The sequence below is a fragment of the Balaenoptera acutorostrata genome, chromosome 16, assembly GCF_949987535.1.
Source record: "Balaenoptera acutorostrata chromosome 16, mBalAcu1.1, whole genome shotgun sequence".
In the NCBI taxonomy this organism is placed as follows: Eukaryota; Metazoa; Chordata; class Mammalia; order Artiodactyla; family Balaenopteridae; genus Balaenoptera; species Balaenoptera acutorostrata.
The window spans coordinates 16,749,442-16,761,673 of NC_080079.1; positions in this window are offsets into that span (position 1 = coordinate 16,749,442).

Sequence of the window (12,232 nt, forward strand, 5' to 3'; positions counted from 1 at the left end):
GGGATTCAATATCAAGCCACAGAACTCAGGACAACACTATAGTTACATGCAAATGAAGACACATGTAGTGTGAGGTCTGGGAGGACCCCAAACACAGAGCTTCAATGCCTTTTCCCAAGGGAATCAGCGTATGTCACCCTTCTGGCTCAATGATGTGTTCACCAACCAGGAGCTCTACCATTCATGCCCAGAATTTTTATTAGGTTATCATTACATAGGCATAATATATTGAACATTGGACATGTGATTGAACTCTGTCTCCAGCTCTTTCCTTCCCTCTCCTCCCTGGAAGTCAGGAGGTCAGGCTGATATCATGTGACTCAAAGTTCCATCCCTCTAATCACATGGTTGATCTTTCCAGCATGACCAGCCCCCATCCTGAAGCTATTGATGCCTAGGGGATCACTGTGAGTCAACTCATTGGCATAAATTTAGTTGTAATCCAAGGGGCTCATAAATAACAAAGATACTTCATCACTCAGGAAATTATAAACGTTTTAGAAGCTCCATGCCAGGAACCGTGGGCAAAGACCAGATAAATATAATATTTATTATACAAGAGTCATGGTGTGTCATTCTTTTTATATGTTGCTAGGTTGAGTTTGTTGGTATTTTTTATTGAGGATTTTTACTTCTATATTCATAAGAGATATTGGTTTATAGTTTTCTTGTGATGTCTTTGTCTTGTTTTTGGTATCAGCCTGATATTCCCTGATGAATTGGGAAGTATTCTGCTATTTTTTGGAAGAGTTTTGTGAAGAATTGGTGTCAATTCCTCTTTGAACATTTGGTAGAATTTACCAGTGAAGCCATCAATTGTTGGGATTTTTTTGTGGGAAGTTTTGCAATTAATAATTCAATCTATTTATTTTTATAAGTCTTTTAAGGCTTTTGATTTCTTCTTGAGTCAGTTTCAGTCATTTTTGTCTTTACAGAAATGTGTCCATTTTATCTGTTAAAATATTCATTTTATTCATTCATAATCGTTTTTATTTCTGTAAGTTCAGTAGTAATGTCCCCTCTTTCATTTCTGCTTCTTTGTATCACTGTTCTGGCGATGGTAGTGGGGGTAGTGCCCTACGTTTTTGGAGTGACACTCATGCTTTGTGAGCATGGCACTGAGTGGGGGTGGTAGGCTCTTATCTTCTTGGCTTGTGTCTTGTGCTGTGGAACCTCTGTCGAATGAGTGAGGTGGGGTGAGGTGTTCAGGGCCCCAGTGTTCTTGGCTTGCTGTGCCTGGGGTAGAGCCTCTACTGTATGAGTGAGGCTGGGTGAAGGAAGGCAGCCCATGACTCTTGGCTGCACTCACCTGGAATTTAGCAGAGAGGCAGGGATAAGAGGGAGGTGGGCGGGGGGAGGGGGATAAGAATGCAGGCAGCCTGCCCTCCTGGGGAACTACTGCAGCCCTTACCTGGGAACTGGAGAGAGGCCACACCCACCCAGAGTGGGGCTTCTGTTATACTGATCTGGGGCAAAGGGAGCAAGGGAATGGGTCATGGCTCTAGTGTCATGGATTCTTGAGGTTTTAGTAGATTTTCTTTCTTTTTTTTTTTTTTTAACATCTTCATTGGAGTATAATTGCTTTACAATGGTGTGTTAGTTTCTGCTTTATAACAAAGTGAATCAGTTATACATATATTCCCGTATCTCTTCCCTCTTGCATCTCCCTCCCTCCCCCCCTCCCTATCCCACCCCTCTAGGTGGTCACAAAGCACCGAGCTGATCTCCCTGTGCTATGTGGTTGCTTCCCAGTAGCTATCTATTTTACATTTGGTAGTGTATATGTGTCCATGCCACTCTCTCACTTTGTCACAGCTTACCCTTCCCCCTCCCCATATCCTCATGGATTCTTGAGGTTTTAGTAGATTTTCTTGAATAAATGTTTCTTCCTTTGCTGTATGCAATTGGGACAATTTACAGAGATAGTTATTTATAGATAATTTTCACCAGTTATGATTCACTGGAGAGAGGGTCCTCAGAACTCCTCATGTGACATTCCAGCAGTATGCCTAATCTCCAGCATTAGTTTGCCTTTCCACAGAATGCGCTTTAAGTTTTGGCTTTATAACTTTAGGTGGCTGTGGACAGTTCAGGGAGGTGAAAAACAGGAGACTAAGAAAGACAACATAGGAGGCATATATGTGGGGAATGAATATTGAATTGAAGAAAATGTTAAATGTTAAAATATGATATGATTAACTTTGAAAAGAGAAGATTAAGGTTATGAAGAGCTTAGTACAAAGTGGAATGCTTATAATGCAGAGCAAGACACATAAGTTAGACACATAATCTCTTTGCAAGGTTGTTATATAATAGAACATATTGCCCATAAAGTTTGCAGAATAGCATTTTAAAACAGACTGGATCCTTAACTTTAGATGGTTGATCTCCTGAGTGACTAAAATGCAGCTTCCCCATCACCACATTCATTATGGTAGAATTTGACAGAGGTACTTTATTAACATAAATGATTAAAATAACATCAGTGTTGTACCTTTTACCTACAACACTGAGCCAGAGTGAAACACCCACGAATATTTTAAAGTTTTTAATAGCAAAGTGCAATTAAACCAAGTGAGGTTCTGGGCCACGCGGGTGATTATTTTGTTCTTCTTCCAGAAAGCTAAACAAATAAAAGCAGCTGTCTTTCCTACTTGACTTTCCGCAAAAGGCTGAGTTGGGCTTGTTGCTCCCCAGACTGGGGCACAGGGTAAACAGCCTCGTTAGATCCCTGGCAATGCTTGGATTCTTAGGGCATGTCAGCTTCCTGAACATGGGTAAGCTATTGTTTTTCCCTTTCCAGGATGAGGAGATAAACCCTATTTCAAATATTTATCCTCCTTATCTTGCTTACTCTAGCCAGGGGCTTGGTTGTGGTGTCATTTCAAATGAAATGCCAAATATAGAACAATTTCAATTTAAAAAGATAGATATTATTTAATGAGATGCCTCTTTTAAAATTAAAATCTCAAAAATATTAGGGGAAATGCATGCTCTCATATGTTGGTAAGATTATAGAACTTGGCCTTTCTTTGGAATCCTCCCACTCTTCCAATGACAGTTCAGTAATTTCTTCAATAAGAGGAAGAAGTAGCAGATATAGTGATACTATCTGACAGCTTCTCTTAGCAACAGAAAATATACAGAACATATATTTAAATGGTAATTTGCAAAGTTTGGTTAAAATTACTACTTATTAAAATTGTGCTCTAAGATCCTAAAATTTGACTTTGGGGTCAAAAAGGGAAAACTAGTACCTACAGCTGGTGAAATATATACACAAATTATACATACTAAATTATATATGTATGTCATGATTATATACATATAGCTATATAGATTTAGATAGTGATCAATATATATATTAATATATATTGAGTACTATAGAGTCCTAAGGCATAAAAGTGGTTTAAAGTTTATAGAGATGACTTTACGCTAAAAAGCTAAATTCTCTCTGAGCTAAAATTCAAAGTGCTTTGATGAACAGCAAAAGTACAGTACTCACTAATGTGAAAAAAATTCTCATCTTAGTTTCACTAAAACCTAGTGATTTAAAAGCTGATTTGAAGCAATCCTGTTTATTTATTTTGAGGGGTTATCCCCCTCTTGGAAAATAACTAGCTGCACTGAGACATCCGTGGATGCTGACAAAGGGTTGTTTCACATACTGAAAGGCAAACTTCAGACTGCAGGAGTTTGGAAATACATTTGCCTGTCATTTCAGTTATCCAAGTTCCTTGATTATATCTGCGCCTAGACAGTTGACAAGATAAGAACCGAGCACAAAATCTCATCAATGTCGATGTATGCCACGTGTCGTGAAAAAAATCACATAATAAAGAGCAATATATTCTTTGGAAAACTCTGAAGATCAAGGTCACAAATCTGTAAAATAGCACAATTACTGTATGTTGGATAGCCCATGATTTTCTGCAAACCTTCATTTTAATGGAGTTTAAAAATATCCTAAGTAAGGTTTTATATACATAAAGGATATTTAAAATATTTATTTTTGCATATTCATAAAGCAAAAAAGGGGATGAATATCCAATTTTTTTTTTTAACTCAAGATCCTTTTCTTAGTAAGAAGTTTCTTGCCTCGTTAGGAGTTCAAAACCGCAATTGCATTAGGTAGAGATTGGATTTGCACAAAATTATAATAACAAAGTTACATTTGGTTACCTAAAAGTGTTTTAAATAATTTTCTGGGTCCTATTAAAAAATCTGTGTATCTTTTTTTTTTTAATTTAATTAATTAATTTATTAATTTTTGGCTGTGTTGGGTCTTCGTTTCTGTGCGAGGGCTTTCTCTAGTTGTGGCGAGCGGGGGCCACTCTTCATCGTGGTGCGCGGGCCTCTCACTATCGCGGCCTCTCTTGTTGAGGAGCACAGGCTCCAGACGCGCAGGCTCAGCAATTGTGGCTCACAGACTCAGTTGCTCCGCGGCATGTGGGATCTTCCCAGACCAGGGCTCGAACCCGTGTCCCCTGCATTGGCAGGCAGATTCTCAACCACTGCGCCACCAAGGAAGCCCTGTGTATGTTTATGAACGTATCGATATTTGAATTGGTTTATAGTGTGTGTTTCATTCTAAAAAATGTTATAAAGTCCTAAGGCATAAATAACAAATTATTATTATTTTGAAGTAAAACTAAACCAACAGATTTTTCCATATATATTCCAAATCACAGAATCTTAGAATGATTCAGAACTTGAGGTCATCTGGTTTCATTTCCCACCCACTGTGATAAATACTTGATCCAACTATCTTACAGCCTCTCTTTGAAGACATTCATGGGCAGAGAACTCAGTGCTCTCCGTGACATGAATGACTCAATGTTTGGAGCAAGGACTAGTTGTTAGTCACTGGGCTAAGTGCTTTTCTAATATTATCAAAAAATAATTCCGTGAGGTATTAATATCCAGTTTGACAGATGAGGAAACAATGTCAGAGGCGAAGTAACTTGCTCAAGGCCATTCTGTTATTAAGTGACAGTGTCAGGTCAGCTGGCACAAAATTGGTGTTTTAGACATGACACTATGCTGTGCGACAAATTCACTCTCATTTTACATGAATTCTCTTTGCATAATCTAAGATAACCATCACAGGCTTTCCTCCCTCCTACCCCCAAAGAAACATTTTCTTATTCAACACTCTTTCTCATATTACTTCTCATTACCCTCTGGTTACCCTTCCCAGGACACCCACAAAGCTAGCAGTGCAATTGTGGGAAATAGAAGTAATCTTTTTCCCACTTTAATTTGCTCTAAAAAGTTAGAAATATTAATTTGCAAAAGTTCAAACAATACAAAAATATATCAGGTCAATAAATACTAGTCTTTCCCTATCCTCTATATTTAACTCTATATAGTCATTAGGAATTTGTTGTGTCCTTCCAATTAGCTGTTTCTTGTTTCTCTCTGTATATGCAGGCAGCCCTTGCTCTGAACAATTCTGATGTGCAGTTTCAGTGACTATAGTTTAACACCAGTTCCCCAACAACACAACTCCAGTTTCAGTTATCACAGTATATTCACTGTAATTACCTATGTACAAACCTCACTGCCAGCTCTTCAGTCCACACATCACTCTGTAATAACAGATGTGTCCCATGACCATGACTAATAATGTCGCTTTCAAAGTCTGTTAGTGACTAGTCACTCTTCATGTTATTTAGTTCATGCACAGATAGCAAATCATGCCGTTGTGTTGCCTTACTGTTTTCTAGTGATAGAGCCATGTGACATTTTACAAAAGTGGAAAATCGAAAGAGGGAATTGGCCTAAAAGACAAGAGGTACAGCAAAGAAATGAAAAGTGAAAACACTGGAAGTGAAATTTGAATGGAACATAAATAGAGTTACAGAGGAAATAGCTGCCCATGGGAATGTTTGATGGACTCTAGGTACACAACCAGAGAAACGGAGTGAACTTATTAACATAAATGAGGAAAGTGGCTGTGATGAAAAGAATGATGATGTCTCGGAGGAAGTGACACTGGCAAAAAAAAAAAAAAAAAAAAAAAACTTCACATGAAAGGAGCTCTTGGAGAATATAGCACAGTACTGAAAGCACAAAGATTAAAATGTTGGTAGCTCGTCCAGACTTAGAAAGGAGTGTGACAATTTGCCAGGGCAGAGAAAAGGTACTTGCTCTATCTCATAAATTTATGATGGGAAGAAAACAAACAATGTTCAAATACTCTTGATAAGTTTTCTTAACAGAGAAATGAAAACTTTATAACTCTCAATATTTTTAATGTTTTAAATTACAGTGTGCTAAACATTAGCTTTATTTTAAAAATTTTCCCATACATTTATAACACTAAGAGTTTTTAATATTTTAATATTTTTAAAGGTCATGGAAAATACTTTCTCCCATTGATTATTAAGATTGCTTTGCAGTTTCACCTTACATGCATGGTCTTTTTTAAAAAAATATTTATTTGGTTGTGTGGGGTCTTAGTTGCGGCACACGGCCTCCTTGGTTGTGGTATGCAAACTCTTAGTTGTGGCATGTATGTGGGATCTAGTTCCCTGACCAGGGATCGAACCCGGGCCCCCTGCATTGGGAACACAGTCTTATCTGCTGTGCCACCAGGGAAGTCCCTGCATGGTCATTTTTATAATCTTGCATTACTGTACAAAGAGTGTCAATGTCATGTGTGTGTGCGTGTAAACAAATATGCACCTGTATAGAACTAGTTTTTTTTTTAACTAGAAGTTGGTACCTTTTGACCCCCTTCACCCATTTCGCCTATCCCTCACTTCCCAGCCACCAATCTGTTCTCTGTATCTATGAGCTCAGTTTTTTGGTTTGTTTGTTTGGGTTTTTGTTTGTTCTTAGATGCACATGAAAGTGAGATAATACGGTATTTGTCTGTCTGACTTATTTTGCTTATCATAGTGTCCTCAAGGTCCATCCATGTTGGTGCAAATGGCAAGATTTCCTTCTTTTTTATGGCTGAATATTTCATTTTGTGTATATACGTGTGTGTATACACACACACGTATATACACGCACATACATGTATCACATCTTCTTTATCCATTCATCCATAAATGGACACAGGTTTTTTCCATATCTTGGCTCTTGTAAATAATGCTGCAATGAACATGGGGGTGTATATATCTCATCAAGTTAGTGTTTTCATTTTCTTCAGATAAATACCGAGAAGTGGAATTACTAGGTCATATGGTAGGTCTATTTAAAATTTTTTTAGGAAACTCCATACTGTTTTACATAATGGCTGCACCAATTTTAATGCATTCCCACTAACAGTGCACAAGGGTTCCCTTTTCTCCACATCCTTACCAACATTGTCTTTTTTTTGTCTTTTTTGATAATATATATAGTTAAAAAAATAAAATAGGATATTTACATTAATACTGTTGATGGACATTTAGGTTGTTTCCAGTTTTTCACTATTACAATTGCTGACACACTTTTGTGCACATATGCAAGTACTTGAACAAATCGATTTCTGTTAAGTACAACTACTGGGTCAAGACATTTATGCATTTATAATTTTGATAGATATTGCCAAACAGCCCTTGAAAAATATGTATAATTTATATTCCTTTAAACCATTACAAAAGTGCACATTTCCATGTGCCCTCACCAAGACTTCTTAAATTTTGGCAATTTCATGGGCAAAAAGATCTATCAGAAATCCTATTGGGTTTACCTCCACAGTGTGTCAGTTCTATCCACTTCTCCCATACTAATCCAATTCATAATCCACTCTTTATTGCTTGGGCTAATAGCTTCCTAACTGCTTCCTCTCTCCTGGCCCCATTCCTCATAATCCATTTTTCACATAGCAGCCATAGTGATCTTCAAAAACATAAACTAGATCACATGACTCCCTGTTTAACATTCCTTAATGGCTTCTAGCTGAACTTTGAAAACTCAGAATGCAAATCACTCCAAATTTGGCTGCTGCCTACCCTCTGACATTGTCCCCATCCTCCTGACCCCCACCCAGTTCAGCAAGTTTGTGCCAGCCTCATTGCCTTTTGTTTCTTAATGGAATGCAGGCGCACAAAATTGTATTATCCATAACCCTTGGTTTTATCACTCTCAGTAAAAACTCCTGAATCACTTAACACACAAGCTAGGCTGCTGATACAACTCACATCTAATGGTCACCCTCATCTCCCTGCCTCCTCCCACCCAAACTACCTACCAGTCTTAATCTGGTAGTTATCATTTCCTTGTTTCTCCTCTCTGACAGAATTTTATCTATATGTATTCCTAAAATATTTTCAGTTGTTTAAAATGCTATAGAAAGAGTATCATGACTTACAGGATTCTAAGCAGTAAAATTATCTCATGATATACTTAAAACAGCACAAGAGAGAAACATGGCTTTAGAGGGAAAATATTTAATCTATTTCATGAAAATAATGTACAAAGCTTTAGAAGAGCGGCATTAGGTTTCAGTGTACAGTATAAACAGAGTTTTGTTTTCTATAATCACACATATTATACACTTCTTTTGAGTTGGTAACGAAGGCCACTGTGTACTCATTCCAAACCATCTTCTGTTAACACACGCACTTGAAAAAGTCACTGAAAATAGACTTGAAATAAATGTAGAAACAGTGTTGTATAAAAATATATTACTCTATCTACATGAAATGCTTAAAAATGCAGATGAAGTAAATTCTTTTAGAACTTGACCATGTCTAGAAATATCAATATATGACCCTGTAAATTGGATTTTCATTTCTTTTTTTATTTTTGAAGAAAAAATAGAAATAATCAAACCCTTGGAATGACAGAGATGAAGTTAGCACAACAGACCAACTCTATTCTCAAAAATAAAATCACAAGTTTATACACACAAAAGAAGGCAAGTCTGAGTTTTTAAAATTTGACAAATTTATGCAGTGTTACAATTTGAGTGTGTGTATATATGTGTGTGTGATATATATGTATCACAAGCAAACTTTGATTTGTCCATAATCCACACATGAAGTAATGACAGCAATTAAAACATTTCTAAACTGGCTCTCGATGTACCCTAACAGTGAACATTTCAAACTTTTAAAAAATATTAACCTATGTATAATATAATTAGAAACATATACCTCCAAGTAGAGAGAAATTACTTCTAAAGTCATGTCGGATACTGGTCTCCTCCTTCGGAAACTGACGTATTAGGAATTTTAGAAGAAAAATTTACCACGGCAAAACCAATCTATTGTATCTGTTATTCTGGAACCATATAGTTCCTCAGTGAAAATTCTATAGAAACTACTATACTATTGTTTTCCAAGAGCGGGAAGCCTAAGGTGTGGAGAGGAAGCGGTCATGTGTTTTTACAGGTAAATTTGGATGATGAACATCAGGGGCACTCGGGGAAAACACATTCCAACTCCATACAAACACATACTTGTTAGTGTCTGAACAGTGTAATGAACACAACAGGTAGCCATCCTGCACATGCTCACAGAATGAATATATTTCTGGTGGGATTAAGAATAATGACTACAACATCTAAAACTGGAAGATAGTTCCAAGGCTGAGCCCTTCTTCATTTTCAGAAAGGAACGTGTCTATTTTTACCCTTCATTACCATAATTTATCAACTGTTTTGCCCTATATACCTTAACACATACTTTTCACTAGATAAAGAATCAAAAATACTGTTTAAACTGGTTCTATTCAAATCTGAGGGCTGATTTTTTTTTCCCCTCTCAGTATTATGAGGTCTCATTTCATTTTATTTCAAATGTAAATATGTAACCAAGTATATTAAAAGCAAAAGGTAATAAATTCTGCTTGTCCATCTAACTCATAAAAAAATCTGACACTTTTGCTTAATTCTGTATTACTGAAAAACACCAGGTCTGCAAGTTGCTGCTTAAAGAGGAAGGAATTCATACCGTGCCCTGACATGTTACAAAAATACTTTTGACTATATGGCTGTTAAGCGCTCCACTGTGCTTGTTTAGTGCTTCTTAGTATATGGTTGTTGGTATAGGCCGGGAAGTAGATTGGGAAATACTTGCGATTCTTTCCTTTTGGTCGTGGGGCTTTCAACAGAACAAAATGTCCTTCGGTCCACTTGAGAGCGACATGCCAGTGAGGAAGAGGGACACACCAAACAAGGAATAACTATAGCCGGACAAACATTCCACAAGTATCTAGGGTTCTCATTTTCCAACTCCAACCTTTGAAAAAAACTAAACCAAATCAGCACACTAAGAAATGGAGGGGATGCAGTCAGAGAAGCTGACCACGCTGCCTCCTGTTGCGCTTTTCCCAGGCTGTGGTCAGACCGGCAGCCTCGGCCCGAAGCAGCCAGGCCGACCTGCAGTCTAATAATATGTAAAAGGGCCAAGGTCTGCTGGTCACAGCATACATACAGGAGATCAGTCCAGCCTCTAACTCTTAACGCCATGCTTTCTATTACCCTACTGCAAGGAAATGGGGGGAAAGAAAGCAAACTTTTAATTATTCAGGACAAAATCATGACTTGCGGTTAGTGTGAAATCATTAAAAAAAAAAAAAAAAAAAAAAAAAAAAACCATGTGCCACAGGAGGAGGAAGACGAGGAAACCTTGATTAACAGTGACTTCTAAAGTATGACGCTATCATTACCTTTTCAAGTTGATGTACATTTCTTTATGGGTTTCAGAAGTGGAATTTTATAACAATGTTAACAAATTATAGTATTTAAATTAGCAAACAATTTAAATGAAAAAATCTGCATTCTTGTATCTGGATGATCATGAAGCATAATCAGTGGTATGTAGCATTTTACTTCATACCTTTTAACAGTACCTAAAGCTGGAATCATAGGTTGACCTGTTGAAAACTTTACTGTAATAGAATTGCAAATATTTGAGTCTTGGGGGGGTGGGGTGAGGCCTACATACTTCAGTGCTATTTATGAATCAAGTAGGCAGATGACTTTGTGTTAACAGACTGGCCAAATATTACGTTTCTAGAGCTCACTTTGGTTATTAAAACGGTATTTTCTTAAATATGAATAAGCTTTTAAGGGTTTGAGAGAGTCCTGTGCTAAGAATTCTGTGAGAAGGTCTTACAATTACCTTCTGAAGACCAATTAAAATAGCACTGTTGGAACTAGAACTGAAAAGCTATTTAATTCTTTAATACATCCATCTGCCAAGAAAAACTGGATAATATCTGAATTTAAGAAAGAATGGTACATAAAATCTTCTGGGAAAAACAATTATACAGACTGTTCCAAACCCTGAAGGATAACTATGTATAATGAAAAGTCCCCAAAGCTAATATAATTAAATGGATTTACTTTACATTTCAAAAACAATCACCACTAGGATTTTTTGGGTTCTTTGTGTTGATTAGTTACTATATATAACTATGAAGATTTATGCTTAAAAAAAAAGAAAAAATAGAGAGGCAGGCATCACAGCATGGTAGTTGAGTAGACGCACCAAGGCTCGGCCAGTCCTAAATGTGTGATCTCCATTATACTGGTGTAACTGCTTATAACTTCTTTGTCTCAGTTTCTTCATCAGGGAAATAAGGAAAAATAGTACCTCCCTCATAAGGTGGTTGTGAGGATTAAATTAGTTAATACACAGAAAGCACTCAGAAAAGTGTCAGGCACATAGTAAGCACTGAATAAATTTAGCTATTATTACTTTATTTCAGTATTGCCAAAGGCTTAAGAAAGCATTCACAAAAGTAAGTACTCTTAATCCCAGTCTGTTTTCACTCTACATCTAGGAGTACAGCTAGGAATCAGGAGATCTGTGTTCAGATAAAAGATCCATCACTCACTAGTCACCCTTAGTCATTCAACAGAACTGGCTGAGCAACTGCCTGCACCAGGTACCACTCCAGCATCAGCCATTATTCGGGGGGCGCTGACCTTGAGACACGTTGCCAACATTCTAAAGCTGCTTCCTCATCTGTAAAATGGACATAAGATCTACCTGTCTGATTCATAAGGTTATTCTGAAGCTCAAATGAGGCAAAACGCATGAAGGCACTTGGAAGATTTGGGAAAGCACCGTCAGAGTATGTTCCAGGAATGTGGTTTAGGGTATGTCTGGACCCTCTAAGGAAGTTTATTACTCATAGTTCCAGGTCTTAAAAAAAAACTTTAAAAAAACAAAACTGTAGGTATGTTTCTTTATAACAATGTTTATAAAATAGTAATATGTTTATTATAAAACTTTCTCTTCTTGTTCCAACTCTATGGAGAGTAGTAAATACCAAACAGTTG